Source organism: Phoxinus phoxinus (genome assembly GCF_949152265.1).
Source record: "Phoxinus phoxinus genome assembly, chromosome: 1".
Classification (NCBI taxonomy): Eukaryota; Metazoa; Chordata; class Actinopteri; order Cypriniformes; family Leuciscidae; genus Phoxinus; species Phoxinus phoxinus.
In genome coordinates this window covers 4596338-4615627 of record NC_136876.1, presented here as the reverse complement: position 1 = coordinate 4615627, position 19290 = coordinate 4596338, and the positions used below count along the sequence as shown (strand labels likewise).

At 46.0% G+C, this 19290-nt stretch overlaps 1 protein-coding gene across 1 annotated transcript in view; it reads right to left on the bottom strand.

Moving 5' to 3' along the window:
• Positions 1 to 19290, bottom strand: part of LOC306999735 (uncharacterized protein) — a 501826-nt gene that overhangs the window by 184407 nt on the left and 298129 nt on the right. The gene's annotated exons all lie outside the window — the stretch shown is intronic.

Sequence of the window (19290 nt, the reverse complement as noted above, 5' to 3'; positions counted from 1 at the left end):
GCTCGCCAAAATCTCACTAAATCCTTCAGATTGATCAGATGACAAACTTCCTATAATTTATATAATTCTAATTCTTTCAACAATCTTCCATGATTGTTCTTTATTGTCAAGGTGAAATTCCTTGGCTGGTGCCCCGTAGTATAGGAAGGATGTGACCAAAAACTCAATATTAATATTAATGTTTAAGACCATAAATCACTACACTAATACATTATATTTTACTGCACACATGACTGACATTGAATGAGATTGCTGTCTGTCTACATTGTTAACAGTTTCACCCTTGATATCCAGTATCATATACATTTCAAAGAGTTTGTTCTAGTCAGTTTGATGTTTCATTCACGCCATGAGCCTTCATGAAGTCAGAACAACTATGTTGTTATGCATGTATTGTGACGATGTCATCATGACATAAATAAATAAAATGCAATTAAATGTTTATTTGTACTGGATTTATCAGTCATCATTAATCTGTAAAATAATCTGAGATCATTATCCATAAATAGCAAAACAATGTATATATTATATGAATCTACAGTCGTCATAAGATAGCGACGAAGATGGTGACGTCTTTGGTCCAGCCCTTTATCTGGCTTATGGGGGGGGTGGTCCAAGATGGCGCTCTGATCAGTCACATTTTGAGGAGCTCTGCAACCTCGATTGTTTATTTTGGCGTATAATGCAGTAGGAAAAGTTTTTGGACTCTAATTTGTACCAGATCAATTTTAACAGGTTGTTGGTTGTCAAAATGGGAAAATCCGAGAAAAGAAAAAGTAGCAATGGACCTCAAGCTGCTTCTAATGCTAACAAAACTGTTTTTTATTTATTTATTTAATTTGTTTATTTGTCAGGGACAATGTACAAAATACATTAATCTTACGAGAAGATGTTTTGTACCAGAGTTAGCTAATGCTATTTTCCATCTGCAGTCCCCGGGCAGGTGCACACAATATTAAAACATTACATTGCAAATAACTGTCAGTAGCACTAACAAATACATGCAATATTAGCTAAACTATGATCATTTAAAACTAGATGTTTAAATGAAAAACTAACCAAAAAACCATAACAGCCTAAAATATATACAACAATAAAAAATAAAAAAAATTACTTTCAATGTTACATTTGTATACTTTAAGTGTGCTGATGCTGACACAGCTGGTTATCGAGAATGTATTTCTTTAAAGGGGGGGTACAATGGTGTTTCATGTATTCAGAGTTGTTTACAGTGTTAAAGAGATGGATTCTCATGCTAATAATGGCCAAAGTTTGAAAAGTTATTTTGAACGAATAACAGAGAATTTCTGTGCTGTAAATCATACTTCCGGGTTGCAACACGTTTCGGCTGGGTTTTTTCTATCGTAGATCTAATGACGTAGACCAGAGTGGAACTCCTTATATGAGCATTGCTCTCGGAAAAGCGCGTTCACGCACACGTCGACCAGAGGAGAGAAAGATCGCACTCATCGACGCGCTACTACCGGAAATCATCATCAGCAGCGCTAAATAGGAATGGTTGATGTCAAGAATGTCTCCAAAAAAGTGTGTTTTGGGATGTGAGGGAAAGTTTACCTTGTTCAGCTTCCCAAAGAACCCAGTGTTACTGGAACAGTGGACGCAGTTTGTATGTTGTGGATGCTCCCGCTTGACTCTATAGCTCCGCCCACGCCCAGAATCAAGGACCTCGGCTTTTTCCGGATAGAATCGGAAAGCTGTATTTTTATTTTATAAATATGATGAAACTAAAGACTTTTTGGAGATATGAAGGACGCACTATTACTCTATAGGTACTCAAGATTAACATGAGATTGACTGAAACTAAGTATTTTACCCCCCCTTTAAGTTTCTAGAGAAATTATTGAGATCTACAGACAACTTTAGACTGTCTGGAAGTTGATTCCATTGTTTAATGGTTTTAAAAGAGAAGGCTTTCTGTGCAAAGGCAGAGGATCTTTTCGGGATAGCACAATTTCTCTGAGCAGTGGAGCGGGATGTTCAGTTCGTTTGTTCCGAATAAAGTTTTATGAATTTTTTCATTGAAGGTGGAGCAATATTATTAACAATTTTAAAAACGGTTCTTAGATTTGTATATCGAATTACGGAGTCAAAACTTAACATTTTATATTTACCAAGAATATTGCAGTGATGATAGCGAGGGGCTTTTCTGTCAAGCACCTTTAAGGCCTGATTATAGACCGATCTGAGCGGTCTGAGTGTGGTGTCGTTGGCCTGAGAACGAACAGGACAAACAGTAGGTGATGTGTGGAGAAATCATTGCATTAAAATACATGAAAGATGCTTCAGTTGTCAAACTATTCCTAATGTGTCTAAAAGTGGAGATATTATATTTAATAGTGTTGCACATTCTTTTAATATGTTTTTTAAAACTTAGAGTTTGGTCCAAATGGACACCTAGATATTTTATCTACGATGTTAATTTTTTGTCCATTAACATAGATGTTAGGCATATCTTTAACCTTGTTGGACTTAGCGAAATACATTCCAACAGTTTTTTCAATATTTAGAGTTAAGCAAGAAGATTTAAGCCAGTTACTTATTTTGTCCATGGCTGAGGACAATTTAGTGGCTACTTGCTCCATATCCCTCCCATGTACGTAGATGACGGCATCATCTGCGTACATGATGATGTCTATGCCCTTGCACACAGCCGGAAGATCATTGATGTAAATACTGAACAACAAGGGTCCCAGAATTGACCCTTGGGGGACCCCAGTTGTGCAGGGCTTCAGAGAGGACAATACACTCCCTACCCTCACACACTGCATCCGATTTGAGAGATATGATTGTATCCAATGCAATGTCTCCATGGACAAATTATACTTCGAGAGCTTAGTGTCACGGAACGCACGACAACGCCTCCTCCTGGTTTCACTAGATCCCTCTCTCCTGCATACTAGGACTTCATTTCCCATCATCCTCCATGCTCGTTATTCCCTAATCAGCCCATTATGATTTGACCAGTCTCACCTGTGCACCCTCAGCTACCCTTTATCTGGACTGTTCTGTTCTCTGTCATTTGTGAAGTATTGTTTTTCCCAACCTCTGTCTCAGTTTTTGACCCTTGTTTTCTCTGTGCTTGGATTTGATCTTGTGTGTTTGAACTTGGACTCTGAACTCGTTTTATGAACCTTTGCTGCCTGCCTCTGAACCTTGCCTGTTTGACTTCGATTCTGGATTACCCTTGTCTGCATTTGAGGTCCTGCCTGTTTATTCTCTGTTTATCTTCATCTTAAATAAATATCTGCAAATGGATCCGAACGTCTCTGCCTCTACGTCACAGAATACTTCACCTCACCAGGATCCAGCAAAACTCAGTCGACTTACCTCCGAGGTATCTAATCAAGCTAATGTTCTCACTGCTCATCAGCAACAGCTGGTAAAATTAACCGCTCTCACAGAGAAGCTCGCAAGAACGGTTCAATCCCTATCGCAGCCAGACGCAACTGTGGATCAACCTTCTCATCCCCTCGCACCACCGGTCGTGAGTAACCACTCCTTTCAACCCAAATTATCGCACCCTGAGAAATTTGATGGCTCACCTTCTGCTTGTAAGGGATTCCTGTTGCAGTGCAGTTTGTGTTTTGACCAGCAGCCACAGTTCTACTCCACTGATGGAAGTCGCGTGTCCTTCATATGTTCTCTACTCACGGGTCGAGCTCTGGAATGGGCCACCGCACTCTGGTATGGCGGTCAGCTCTCTTTCCCATCTTATAACGAATTTCTGACTCAATTTAGAGAGGTTTTCGAGCACTCAGCGGGAGGAAAGGATCCAGGTGAACTGCTGCTCACGTTATGCCAGGGGAATTCGACCGCAGCGGACTACACGCTCTCTTTCCGTACCCTGGCTGCCCAAACTGGATGGACGGAGGAACCCCTCAAGCTCATTTATCGTAAGGGACTGAACCCGAACCTCCAAGGAGAACTAGCGTGTCGCGACGACGGTAAAACACTAAGTCAAATTATGGAGCTTGCTATCCGCCTGGACAACTTGTTACGCGCCCGACTCACGCCTCTTAGATCCAGTCCTCTTGAGCGTACTCTCCCCAGTGTGGAGTCGGAACCTATGCAGATTGGCTACACACGCCTCTCCACCGCTGAACGGGAGAGGAGACGCCGTAATCATCTCTGTATGTACTGTGGAGAAGCAGGACATCTGCGGGCCACCTGTCCGGTTAATCCAGTCCTCAAAAATTCAACGGCGGTGAGTTCTAATTCCTCTTCTAAACTATTTACTGTGGAGAGTTCCCTAAGGATTAATGGTCAAAATATAAACACAAAAGCCTTGATTGATTCGGGAGCTGCCGGAAATTTTATCGATCTATCTTTTGCCAGAACTCATTGTGTTTCCCTCCTCGCATGTGAGTCCGGTGTCACTGTAGAAGCCCTGGATGGACGCCCTCTAGGGTCTGGAGAGGTTCACTACATCACCCAACCCCTCACGCTAGGCTTCAGGAAACAACACACTGAAACCATCCAATTCTTCACAATTCACTCACCCGGACATCCAGTAATTCTAGGACTTCCATGGCTAGAGAGACATAATCCCCAAATTTCATGGTCTGAGGGGAAAATATCCCGTTGGTCCGAATTCTGCCAGTCAAATTGCAGTGCTGCTGTCCAAGGTACTGAACTTCACAACGCTTCCCTTAAGGGAGTGGATTTTCTGAAAATTCCAACTGTATATCATGATCTCGCCCTGGCTTTTAGCGAAACTGAGGCTTCCCAACTTCCTGCTCATCGCGCTGGTGACTGTGCTATTGAGTTTTTACCAGGGGCTGTAATTCCACGCGGAAGAGTTTACCCACTGTCACAACCCGAGACAGAGGCCATGAAGGCGTACATTGACGAACAGCTGGCAAAGGGTTTCATCACTACCTCGACATCTCCGGCCTCCGCTGGATTCTTTTTCGTCAAGAAGAAGGACGGGGGTCTTCGGCCGTGCATAGATTATCGTGGTCTTAACGAGGTAACAGTCAAGTATCGCTACCCTCTTCCTCTAGTCCCAGCAGCTTTGGAGACGCTCCGCACTGCTCGCTATTTCACCAAGCTGGATCTAAGGAATGCGTACAACTTGATTCGCATACGGAGTGGAGATGAATGGAAGACGGCGTTTTCGACTACATCCGGGCACTATGAATACAGGGTAATGCCTTTCGGCCTGTCCAATAGTCCTTCCGTTTTCCAGGCATTTGTTAACGAGACTTTCCGGGACATGTTGCATCGTAAAGTTATTGTGTACATTGATGACATTCTGATTTTCTCTGATTCCCTTGAAGAGCATGTCCAGGATGTTCGTGCAGTTCTCAGGCGTCTGATTGAGAATCAACTCTATGCCAAGCTTTCCAAGTGCGAATTTCATCAGACACGCATCTCCTTCCTGGGCTATGTCATCAGTGCGGACGGTGTCCTTATGGATGACAACAAGGTCAGAGCAGTGACTAACTGGCCCCAGCCAGCCTCGGTTAAAGATCTACGGCGCTTCCTGGGTTTTTCTAACTTTTACCGCAGATTCATCCGCAACTTCAGTGTGATTGCAGCTCCTCTCACATCCCTGCTTCAAGGAGGAGGTAAATGTTTCAAGTGGACATCGGTTTGTACTGAGGCCTTTGCTCAACTCAAGGAACGGTTCACGTCTGCTCCCATTCTCCATCATCCTGATCCAGAAAAGGAATTCATCGTGGAGGTGGATGCATCTAGCACAGGTGTGGGGGCGGTGTTGTCACAACGGCATGGTGAGCCAGCTAAGATGTTTCCTTGTGCTTTCTATTCTCGCAAACTCAGTTCTGCAGAAAGAAATTATGACGTGGGTGACCGCGAGCTTCTGGCCATGAAGACCGCCTTTGAGGAGTGGAGACACTGGCTGGAGGGAACCCGTCAACCATTCACAGTGCTCACGGATCATAGGAATCTGGAGTATATCAGGTCAGCCAAACGTCTCAATTCCCGCCAGGCTCGCTGGTCACTGTTTTTCTCAAGATTTGATTTCAGGATTACTTACAGACCAGGCTCCCAGAACGTCAAGGCTGACGCCCTCTCCCGCCAATTCGATGATCCAGCCAGCGAAACCAAGCCTGAACCTATTATACCCACTGCACTCATCGTGGCTCCCGTTCAATGGGACATTATCTCCGAAATCACCACTGCACTGAGGCGTCATCCCGCTCCATCAGAATGTCCTGCTGATCGTCTCTTTGTTCCACCAGATCTCCGCCACCGTGTGCTTCAGTGGGTTCACTGCACTCCCAGCGCAGGTCATCCAGGTATTGCCGCAACCATTCAGCTGGTCTCAAACCGCTTTTGGTGGGCTTCTCTTCAGTCTGACGTTATCAAATTTGTTCACCAATGCTCTGTCTGTAATACTGTGAAAACCTCCCATCTCAAGCCCGCAGGATTGCTGCAACCTCTGCCTGTACCACAACGTCCCTGGTCTCACATCGCCGTGGATTTTGTAACGGATCTCCCTCCATCTCAAGGATTCACAACCATTCTCTCCGTGGTGGATCGTTTCTCTAAGTCCTGTCGTTTCATTCCCTTAACCGGTCTGCCCACAGCCTTACAAACTGCAGAGGCTTTATTCAATCAGGTTTTCCGTTTGTTTGGCTTGCCCGAAGACATTGTGACTGACCGCGGTTCTCAATTTACTTCCCGGGTCTGGAGAGAATTATGTGCAAAGCTAAACATCAATGTCAGTTTAACCTCTGGTTACCATCCTCAGGCCAATGGGCAGGTTGAACGCCTTAACCAGGACCTGATTCGTTTCCTGAGAACTTACTGCCACCAGAATCAGCAGGATTGGAGTCGTTTTCTGGCCTGGGCAGAATATGCCCAGAATTCTCTGATAAAGCCTGCCACTGGTTTAACACCCTTTCGATGTGTTCTAGGTTTCCAACCTCCCCTCTTCCCGTGGGCCGGGGAGCCTTCCGACCTCCCCGCGGTAGATGCCTGGCTTCGGCGCAGCGAGGCTACTTGGGATGCTGCGCACGTCCATTTACAGCGCGCCGTTCGCCGTTATCAACATCAGGCGGATCGGAGGAGGCGTGAGGGTCCCAGATACCGACCTGGCCAGTGGGTGTGGCTTTCCGCTCGAGATCTTCGTCTCAAGCTACCATGCAAGAAGCTTTCTCCTCGTTTCATTGGACCATTCAAAATACTCCGTCAGATAACTCCTGTTTCTTTTCGTTTGTCACTCCCTGCTCAGTACAAAATCTCACCCACCTTTCATGTATCCCTTCTCAGACCCGCTGTTGCCCCCAGGAGTGAGAGGAACCGGGAGGAGGTCGCTGCTGTTCAGACTCCCCCCATTGAAGTGGACGGCACTGAGGCTTTCCGGGTGCGAGAGATCCTGAGCTCCAGACGTCACGGCGGGGTTCTGCAATATCTCATTGACTGGGAGGGGTACGGTCCCGAGGAGCGCTCCTGGGTCAGGTCTCAGGACATATTGGATCCCACATTAACTGCTGCATTCCACCAGGACCACCCAGACCTACCTGCTCCAAGACCCCGTGGAAGACCCCGTCGTCGACCAGGTCCTCGCTTCCGGAGCCGCTCGCAGGGGGGGGGCTCTGTCACGGAACGCACGACAACGCCTCCTCCTGGTTTCACTAGATCCCTCTCTCCTGCATACTAGGACTTCATTTCCCATCATCCTCCATGCTCGTTATTCCCTAATCAGCCCATTATGATTTGACCAGTCTCACCTGTGCACCCTCAGCTACCCTTTATCTGGACTGTTCTGTTCTCTGTCATTTGTGAAGTATTGTTTTTCCCAACCTCTGTCTCAGTTTGTGACCCTTGTTTTCTCTGTGCTTGGATTTGATCTCGTGTGTTTGAACTTGGACTCTGAACTCGTTTTATGAACCTTTGCTGCCTGCCTCTGAACCTTGCCTGTTTGACTTCGATTCTGGATTACCCTTGTCTGCATTTGAGGTCCTGCCTGTTTATTCTCTGTTTATCTTCATCTTAAATAAATATCTGCAAATGGATCCGAACGTCTCTGCCTCTACGTCACACTTAGACAGGAGGACACGGTGGTTTACCGTGTCGAAGGCTTTTCGCAAGTCCAGAAACACGGCACCCACCGTGCCCCCTCTGTCCAAGCTGGCCTTAATGTTTTCTATCAGATAGCAGCAGGCTGCGTCGGTGGAATGATGGCGTCTAAAACCGAACTGCATGGAGTGCAACAAATTATTACAATCTAAGTGATCGGTTAGCTGCTCTATGATAGCTTTCTCAAGAATTTTAGATGCTACAGGCAATATACTAATAGGCCTGTAGTTGCTTATTTAATTTTTACTTCCAGATTTATAGATTGGGGTTATAACTGCTGTTTTAAAGACACTGGGGAAGATACTCTCATTAATAGATTTATTCACAATATATGTAATAGCTGGTGTTAAAATCTCCCTATGTTTTTTAAAGAGAGAGCTATCAAGTCCCCAGAAATCCTTAGCTTTTGAGTTAGATAAGGACTGTATTATTCTATCTGTTTTAGAACAATCAATGTGTTTAAAGCACAGAACCTCACGATCATAAATGGAGGGCTGAGGTGATGGACAAGGATGAGGCAATCCAGAGGCGTATTGGGTAATTTCATTCACTGAATCAATAAAGTAATTATTAAAATAATTTGAAACTGTTAGACCATCCCTGTGGTTTTCATCATCTATTTTCAGCTCTATTATTCCACTCTTAGTTTGCATCTTTCCAGTTAATTTGTCCATAGCTTGCCAAAGTTGTTTAGAATTGCCCTTTGCTTGTTTAATTATATTCAGAAAAAACACTGCGTTTGCTTGTCTTAGCTGTTGAGTGACTTTATTTCGAAGTCCCTTATAGATCAGGCGATCAGTTGTGAGTCCCGTTTTATGATACTTTTTTAATGCTGAATCTCGAGTTCTCATCAATTACCATAGATTATCATTTAACCAAGGTAGACGGATTTTGCCTTTAGGCTTTACCTTTTTTCCTTTAGAATGTTTAAAAACAAGCTGTTGAAACATCTTTATCAACTCACTAGAAGCTATATTACTGTCTTTATCATTTACCATTTCAAACCAATTTACCTTTCTTATTTCATTATCAAACCTCTCAATATCTTTCCTGGGGATATAAAGTACAGATTCATTAATCTCAATCTTATTTAAATTTCGGTAGTGCGCTTTTGACAGTTTCCTTGCAACTAATGTTAAATTATGATCAGAAAGACCGGTTATTAAATTATAAACTTTACCGATACGGTCAGCTTTGTTAGTAAAAACTAGATCAATAAGCGTTTGAGATGTTTTAGTAATCCGCGTTGCTTTTTCAATCATTTGTGTAAAATTAAATTTTTGAGTAATCTCCTTTAGTTTTTTTCTAACATTTTTATCGATCCAATTTATATTAAAATCCCCCATGAGAAGTATTTCATTCGCATCACATTTTTTAAGAATGTCAGTTAGGTGATCAAAAAATACATTATTTGATGTCGGAGGCCTATACAGAGCAAGAACAGCGAATGACATTTCCGGAGACAGCCTAATTTTTATCCCCACACATTCCAAAACATCTCCCACTGATTCCATATGTACACATTGAAAACTGTCCTTGACATAGATCATTACTCCGCCCCCTTTGCCATGACCACGGTCACGCCTGTAGATGTTATAGCCTGGAACATAAACAGCACTATTTGAAATGGAGGGTTTTAGCCAAGTCTCAGAAAGACACAAAAAGTCAAGGTTGGAATGTGTTAGCAACTGTTCAAGTTGTTCAGATTTCGACACAGCGCTTCTTATATTTAGGTGTCCCCCAAATACACCTTTAGGTTTAACCTTTGGGTCCCAGAGAACTTTGGCATGGTTAACAGTCTGAAATAGTCTGTATCTCTGTTGTTTGGTGACAGCGTTTGAAAGACACGGCATGGATAGATGAGAGGAGTGCACCGTATCACATACCGCTCCAACTTTCTCCACAGCGCCATTTCGTTTGTTTACCCCAGTATCCGGACAAAATGTATCTGTGCGTGGTGTCTGTGCCGACACGTTCTTTTTACGCAATGTCTCAGTACCGTCTGGGGAAGGCGCATCTAACTTTATCGCAGAAAACTGCGAAGTTCCAGATCTATTCTCCGCCGTGCACAGTGTTAATGGCAAGCAATTTTGTCCGCTTGTTTGTGTGTGCTCATAAGAGTAACTCACTGCGATCGTGACTGCAGATCCACACATGGGTAAAACGCCATTTGCTCCCGTTAGTTCTTCCCCGCTGCTAGGTCCGGGGTTTAGATGTATATCCCCGCACAGTAAGAGTAAAGTGCACAGCGAGGTTAAAACAGCTGATCCTCGGCGGCGTTTATCAAAACGGGAGCTGATCGACAAAGGGACAACTGCGCGTCCTTGTTTCAAAACAGACGCGTAAATGGCGTGTTTGCTCCATGTGTTGAAAGGTGGAGGTACGTGTCGTATCGCGTTGTAATCCGACCGGCAGCAAAGAGCTTGCCAGTCACTCCAGGTTGACAGTAACACCGCGGCAAGTACATACAAGGCGATAATCACATACTGATTTATATTATATTAACGAGGCATGTCAAGCCCGCCAAGAACCTCTGATGGACAACATGCATGACTACTTGAATCAGGACACTGACTCCGCAGAATTCATGCTGTGTGAGGAAGAATTCCCCTGTCTTCCAGAAACCCCATGTAAACCCCCTGCCATCAAACAACGCAAGACGAGAGTGCTGACACAACTGCCATCATCTCACAACTCGGAGAGCTTTCGAGGCTGATTAATAATCGGTAAAGGAAAAGATGGCTTTGGAAAAGATGGTAGGGGAAAACTCACGTGTGATCGCTAGTATGAAAGAAGTGATTAGCTAAAATACCAGGCAGATTTCTGAAATGAAAGATGGCATTGACTTTATGAGTGCCGAAGTTAAAGATTTGAAAGTCAAAATAGGCGCGACTGAGTCACTAGCAAAAGAGTCGAGTTCAACTCGCATGAACAGGAGAAAAGGCTTCTGCACCTCGAGGCTTACTCGCGTCGTTGGAGCCTCAGAGTTCATGGGGTACCTGAAAGTGAACGAGAAGATGTCCGAAATAAGATCATCGATGTTTGCCAGCACCTTCTGCCAGACGCGAAAGGCAAACTCCCGGATGCCGTGGACACCGTTCTTCGCCTGGGTCGCAAACGACTGAACGACAGCAAGCCCAGAGGAATCATCGTCCAGTTTTCCTCCCGTTTTCAACGCGACGCGGTCTGGCGCGCTGCTAAAGATGAAAATTTTCTAAAAAACAACAACCTGAAAATTTCCGAGGATCTGTCTCCAGCGGATAGAGAACGAAGAAACAAGCTATGGCCCGTCGTGGAAAAGGCGAGATTTTGTAGAGGGATCTGAGGTATTCCCTCCTGACTAATGGGTTTCTCGTTTATTCTGATCGTCTTTTGACTTTAATATTGCTTCCATCCTCTGGGCTGGTTGGCGCTCTTCGATGTTCTGGCCTGTCATCAGTCTACAGTTTTTTTCCAGGACGTGGAGACACTCATCTGGCGGTACTACACTCTTGGTTATGTAAGACATTTAAAATGCTGCCTTTTCACATGGTTTAAATAGTTCTATTTTAGAACGTGTTACAGTTTTTATTTTTATTTCTTATATTGAGACGTTCTAGTATGTCTGAGACATCTGTGTTGTCTGGCTTGTATAATACAATACAGTCTCTCATATCGATCTGGTATACCTATTTTTTCAAATTTCATTGAAAGTATTACTTAATTGGAATTTCCTACTGTATTTCGATATCTTATTCATATTTTTTGAGTTGCGGTTCTCTTCATGCTCATTCCTTGACCGGTTAAAGTTCTTTGCAACAAGTTACTTGTTTTGCTTATCTAGGTCTATAAAAAAATATATATATTTTTTTTTTTTCAATTTCTTTTCTTTAGTTCATGTCTTTATCTGTTGTTTATTTAAATGCTAGATGGATAAGAAATCATACTAAGCGAAAGGCTGTTTTCTTATATCTTGAACAATTCAAAACAGATTTTTGTTTCCTCCAAGAATGTCACTCAACTATAGAGGATCTTCATTTTTGGAGGTCACAATGGGGACTGGACATATGGATGTCTCATGGTACGACACATTCAGCTGGTGTATGTATCTTAAAAAAATCAGTTTAAAGGGAAGGTGTTACATAATGTAAGTGATTTAGAGGGACATTATATCTGTCTCGTTACTGAAATCTCAAATTTGACGTGTATTCTTGTTTTTGTTTATGGCTATAACCAGCAGAAAGAAAATGAAGCCTTTATTAGTCGTTTAGAGGATCAGGTGTTAGAATTATTAACTAAATACCCAAATTCCATGCTTATTTTTGGTGGAGATTTTAATGTTGCCTTAGATGCCAGCATAGACAGATGGCCTCCAAAACTCCATGACAATACTAGTTTATACTTGAAAATGTTTATGCAAAGATTCTCATTGATCGATAGTTGGAGAGTGTTACATCCCTCTCAAAAGATGTTCACATGGAGTAATAAATCTCTCTCCTCACAATCCCGAATTGACATGTGGCTTATCTCTAAAGAATTATGCAATGCCTCCTCTGATATTTTGCCATCACCGTTTTCTGACCACAAGAGTATCTTTATTCGTACCCATTTTTCTGCCTCTGACAATGTGCACGGATTCTCTTCTTACTGGAAACTTAACAACTCCATTCTCTCTTACAGGGAAGTAGAAGATGAAATTACCAAGATAATTCACAAAAATTGGAATAAAGCAAAAGAGGAGAATAGTTACAGCAGCAATTGGGAATTTACTAAATATGAAATTGGCAAATATCTTAGGAAATTTAGTACTGATTTTGGCAAAAAGAAAAAAACTGATGAAAATATTGTGATGTGCAAAATCACCAATCTTTTATCTAAAAATGTGGATTATTTACTTGATTGTGAAAAAGCAGAATTGGTTGATTTGCAGTGCAAATTAAACGATATATATACAAATAAAGCTGAAGGGGCATTTATTAGATCGTGCAGAAAATAGATTTAAGTGGGTGAACAAAACTGCGTATTTTTTCAGATTGGAAAGACAGCAAGCTAAAACCAACCACACACACACACACACACACACACACACGTGTCAGTACTAAGCAAAGTCCTTTGCCACCGGTGCTCAAGTCCTGCCAACACAGAAGAATGTACATAAAATGCAATCACTTTAAGGCCGGGTTACATATACTCAATCCACTTTAGTCAAAGCAAAATAAAGAAAATAAATGTTGCCACTAAATAAAAAATAAAGTAAATAACCAAGTTTTTAAAGCAAAACAGATGGCAACAAAATACCAACAATTATGTTTCAAAAAGAAATCAATAAAGAAAACAACTTATACAAAATGACATATCAAATAAACAAATCTAATGCAATGGAAAATAGCAAATAAAATAAAACTAAAGAAAACCACAAAGGAAAATGATTAGAAAAAAGACAATAGACAAGTCAGATATTTAGGAACGATCCTAAAAGTCAAAGAGTTCGCCACAAACCAATAAATTGGAAACAAAAACAAAATGAAAACCCAAATTATTTTGGAAACAGAACAGCACTGGAGCCGTGAATGAAGGCGAAGCACCCGGACTGAAATGCAAGTATGGGCCTTCACAAACCTATAAGCAAAATGAGGTTATCACTCTGCCAGATTAATTCTCAACCTATCACACGTAAACATAAAACTAATTCGTACCGATCGTCAAGAAAATTAGTCAATGCTTTATCAAGAGACAGTGAAACCGTAGCTTTCTCTGGCAAGGGACAGAGCAGAGAGACAACAGTAATCCAACTACTGATTTCACAAGAGAAGTGTTCCCGCCGGGGCACTTTCAGTGTAACACTGTCCCCGGGCCGGTGTGTGTGTCTGTTGTCATGACAACTAAACGGCAGATTGGCAACAGGTGTGGGGACTTCACTCTGAGTGCCTGATTGAAGCCACGCCAGCATTTTGAGAGAATAAAACACAAGTGGAAGAGAAGGCTGGGTGTTGTTTTTCTCCTCCGTTGATCGGGAGTGTTCTCTCTCCGTGTGGGCTGGTTGTTTTCTTTGTCTTCCCCCGTCGATCTGGTGTGGTTCTCTCCCATTGGGAGACGTTTGTAGAGTGTTGCAGCTGAAGGATCATCGTGAAAGAAGAGGAGTGTCGCTTGTGGGATCCGAGGGCGGTTTTGAAGAGTGGAATTCGTTCGCCTGGATTGGAAAAGAGTGAGATGAGTGATTGACAAATTGAATCTCATAAACGCATGTTTTCTACACTAAATTGGATACTGATTTGGAGTGCTTGGATCACGTTGTATACATCGCACTGAGTGAAATATACTGATTCCTTGTCGATCTCTAGCCTCTCCCTTGACCATTTGAAAACAGCGAAGTGAAGCCCGCTTGTAGTGGTGAGGAAATTATTCACCACATCTGTCCCAACTCTGACTATCATCGGCTCTTCAGATCGAGACCTCTGGGTGAGTGTTGGCCTTATTTTGCACTTTGAAGAGTGGATTTGTAGTGCTGGAATTGACGTTTCCCATCACGTTGCATGTTTGGAGTTGGACTGTCGTGTGTGTGTGGAAGATTTATATTTTATCGCCGTGCACTCCCCATGTGTCATGCTGGTCTACCGTTCATCATAAGAGCCTAGTGAGATCGATTGTAGTCACCTGTTGGATGTCAGAAGGAAAAGCCCCCCGTGTGCACACCACGCATGAGAACTGTTTGCCCCTGCTTGAAGTTGTATGCTGTCTGTTCCAGTGAAAGCCCCGCTCAGCTTGTGACTCTGCCCCCGGCAGCACACGTGAGAACTGTTTACCTCTGCTTGAAGTTTTATGCTGTCTGTCCCAGTGGAAGCCCTGCTCCGCTTGTGACTCTGTCTCCTGCCACCCATGTGAGAGCTGTTCACCTCTATTTGAAGTGTTGATTTCGTCTGTTCCAGTGAAAGCCCCGCTCAGCTTGTGACTCTGCCCCCGGCAGCACACGTGAGAACTGTTTACCTCTGCTTGAAGTTTTATGCTGTCTGTCCCAGTGGAAGCCCTGCTCCGCTTGTGACCCTGTCTCCTGTCACCCATGTGAGAGCTGTTCACCTCTATTTGAAGTGTTGATTTCGTCTGTTCCAGTGAAAGCCCTGCTCCGCTTGTGACTCTGTCTCCTGCCACCCATGTGAGAGCTGTTCACCTCTATTTGAAGTGTTGATTCCGGCTGTTCCAGTGAAAGCCCCGCTCAGCTTGTGACTCTGCCCCCGGCAGCACACGTGAGAACTGTTTACCTCTGCTTGAAGTTTTATGCTGTCTGTCCCAGTGGAAGCCCTGCTCCGCTTGTGACCCTGTCTCCTGTCACCCATGTGAGAGCTGTTCACCTCTATTTGAAGTGTTGATTCCGTCTGTTCCAGTGAAAGCCCTGCTCCGCTTGTGACTCTGTCTCCTGCCACCCATGTGAGAGCTGTTCACCTCTATTTGAAGTGTTGATTCCGTCTGTTCCAGTGAAAGCCCTGCTCCGCTTGTGACTCTGTCTCCTGCCACCCATGTGAGAGCTGTTCACCTCTATTTGAAGTGTTGATTCCGGCTGTTCCAGTGAAGGCCCGCTCAGCTTGTGACTTAAGTCTGTTGTAGCCCTGAAACCAATCTGTTCGTCACTCACCACTGTGAGTCTGGCACCAGCGCCAGAAGGAAGTGAGCCCCGACCGTCTACTCACCTGGGATACCCACCTGTTCGTCACTCACCGCTGTGAGTCTGGCACCAGCGCCAGCAGGAAGTGAGCCCCGACCGTCTACTCACCTGGGATACCCACCTGTTCGTCACTCACCACTGTGAGTCTGGCACCAGCGCCAGAAGGAAGTGAGCCCCGACCGTCTACTCACCTGGGATACCCACCTGTTCGTCACTCACCACTGTGAGTCTGGCACCAGCGCCAGAAGGAAGTGAGCTCCGACCGTCTACTCACCTGGGATACTCACCTGTTCGTCACTTACCGTTGTGAGTCTGGCACCAGCGCCAGAAGGAAGCGAGCCCTGTCCTACCTACTCACCTGTGATACCTACCTGTCCATAGACTTACCACGGTGTTGCCTCGGATTCCTGGGAAAGGAAAGAAGAAGATTTTAGATTAGGATTTTCAAATTGCTTTTAAACATTAAATAAAGTTGTTATTCTTTTATTCTTGTCTCCGGCCTCCTCCTTTGACACGCTCCTCAGGGTGATCCTGGTCTAGGGGTGGGTGCAGTCTGGCTTGGCCCACCTCGACCTGTGACAGATTTTGGCGTAGTCGGCAGGATTCACCTTGAGTTGAGCGATCAGAGGTTGAGATGGCGGAGGGAGAAGAGCCTGGGGCTCGGCAACCTGTCATGCCGATTTTCATGGGTGCCCCATGGGCCTCGAGGTACGGAGGCCCGGGGTCCGAAGTAAGTCTGTCCCTGTGGAAGACCCAGGTGGAATACCTGGCGGGGCTTCAAGGTCTGAGTGCTCTGCAGAAGGCCCAGTTCGTTTTGAACTCTCTGGAGGGGGAGGCGAGAAGAGAAGTTCAGGCAGCACCAGAAGCCAACCGTGTGACGGTCCAGGCTATTTTTGATTTCCTTACGGGGCAGTATGGAGATACCACTCCGGTAGCCGCTCTGAGGACAAAGTTTTTCAATTCTCGCCAGGGTCCCCGGCAATCTGTTCGAGCATTCGCCTTGCAACTGCGGGAGCAGTTTTCCAGACTCACGGGAAGGCAGGACCATGGCCTGGGGGAAGGAGAGGTGTTGCTGCGAGATCAATTCCTGTTGGGGCTGCGAGAGGGTCCCGTACGTCAGAGCCTGCGGGTGCAGCTTCGGAGAGGACCAGACATGACTTTCGAAGAGCTGAGGCAAGAAGCCCTGGCTCTTGAGCGCGACCAGGCGGAGCATGTGGAAACCCCCAGCTGTTTGGCTACCAATGTCGTTGAATCCCCCTTGGCCACCACGGCACCCGATTGGAAGCAGGTCCTCCGGGAAGAACTGAAGCGAGATGTTCAGGAACAAATGTCCGAGTTGTCCAAGTCTGTCATGGAAGAGCTTCGTCGAGAGCGCCTGCAGCCACCTTTTCACTCTCGGGAACGGGCTTACTCCGACGGGAATCGCCCTTCTGAACGTCGTCCTCCCCGGTCAGTGGGCTCCCGATTCCAGTGGGATGAACATGGGCGGCCCATTTGTAATGGCTGTGGAGAGTCGGGGCATTACTTTCGCCAATGCTCTGCCCGAGGGGCATCACAAGGGGGTTTTTAGAGTCTCCGGCCACTGTGGGTCAAGTGGTCGGGACCCCCGTATTAGACCCCTCTTCTTCCACATCCCCCCAGAGTCGCCTGATAGGCCGCTGCCCAGTGGTGGTGGCCCAAGTTAATGGTCAGGAGATACATTGTCTCTTGGACACAGGTTCCCAAGTGACCTTATTCACCGAAAGTTTGGCCCATGAGCTGTTTGGCACCAACGGTAGATCGCCTGTGGAGGCCCCCTGGTTGACGCTGCGTGGGGCAAATGGACTGGACATACCGTACGTAGGATACCTTGTGACCGATTTGAAGATCCATGGAGTTGTAGTGCCTCAGAAGGGGGTGGTAGTTGTCCGAGACCCGTGTCTAGGGTCCCATCGTGCCCTGATTGGGATGAATGTCATCTCGGATTGCTGGGAAGAGCTATTCCGAAGTAGACCGGCACGAGCAGCTGTAACCCCAGTCGGACAGGAGTGGGACCGTATCAGGGCCGATTGCCGCCGGATATGTCTGGCCGAACAACAGCATGACCGGGAAAGCACGGGGAGAGTGGCCTGTCGCTACGCCCTGTCCATTCCAGCACGAAGTGAGGCTGTAGTCTGGGCCAGGCTGCCCCCTCGACGTTACCATCCGCAAGAGTGGGTGATGGTGGAGCCCCACGAAGAGGGTCCCAAAGTGGAGATAGCTCGAGGACTGGCAACTGTTCAGGGAGGCCGAGTCTCAGTAAGAGTGAGGAACACGAACCCTTTCCCTATCCACCTGTATCATCACCAATGTTTGGCCCGGGTGACCTCAGTAAGACCACAGCAGGTTCGTGAGCAGGGCGAAGTTAACTTTAAGCGGGTGAGTCCTACAGTGGTCGAAGTGGCTTTAGCGCGGGCTGGTCCAGGAGTGGAGGAGGTAGAAGGAGGATTGCCTGCTCACTTAAAGGGAGAGTCTTTACGGGGTGACGGACTGGAGGAAGAACAAGTGGGACAACTGCAAGAGTTCTTGAGGGGATGGCAACATCTGTTCTCTACTCACGAGGAGGACTATGGCCGCACTGACGTGGTAAAGCACCAGATTCCAACTGGGGATGCTGCACCAAGCCGAGAGCGCTACCGACCTGTACCACCGACCTTGTACACCGAGGTCCGCACCCTGTTGCGAGGAATGCTTGACCGAGGGATTATTCGTGAGAGCAGCAGCCCTTGGGCCGCACCGATAGTGTTGGTCCGCAAGAAGACGGGTTCCTGGAGGTTTTGTGTGGATTACCGCCGGCTGAACCTGGTGACCAAGAAGGATGCTTTCCCGTTGCCGCGGGTTGAAGATTCTCTTACGAGCCTCACTCAAGCTGCCTGGTACTCTACCCTCGACTTGGCCAGCGGTTATTGGCAGGTGCAGATGGACGAGCGTGATCGGGAGAAGACGGCATTTACCACCCCTTTCGGTCTCTATGAGTGGGACCGGATGCCGTTCGGCCTCTGCAACGCTCCAGCCACGTTCCAGCGGCTGATGCAGCGTTGTTTGGGCAGCCAAGTGATGGATACCACCCTCGTCTATCTTGACGACATCATCACTTACTCCCCCGATTTCAAGTCCCACCTGGAGCATCTTGGGCAAGTCTTCCGCTCCCTAGAGCGCTACGGACTGAAGTTACAACCCGACAAGTGCCAGCTCTTCCGTAAAGAGGTCAAGTTTCTGGGGCACGTGGTCAGTGCGGCAGGGATCTCCGTTGATCCAGAAAAAGTGAGGGCGGTGCAAGAGTGGACCACTCCCCAGACGGTGCGTCAAGTTCGGTCATTCCTGGGCTTCGTGGGCTACTATAGGCGCTTCATTAAGGACTTCTCCAGAATCGCCAAACCCATCAACCAGCTGTTGGGAGGCACGGGTCGAGCACGGGGTCGAGGGTCCCCCTCCATCCAATGGGACCCAGCCTGTGAAGCCGCTTTCCAGCAGCTCAAGCAGGAGCTCTTACAAGCCCCGATATTGGCCTTTGCCGACTTTACTCAACCATTCATCCTGTACACCGATGCAAGCCAACTAGGGTT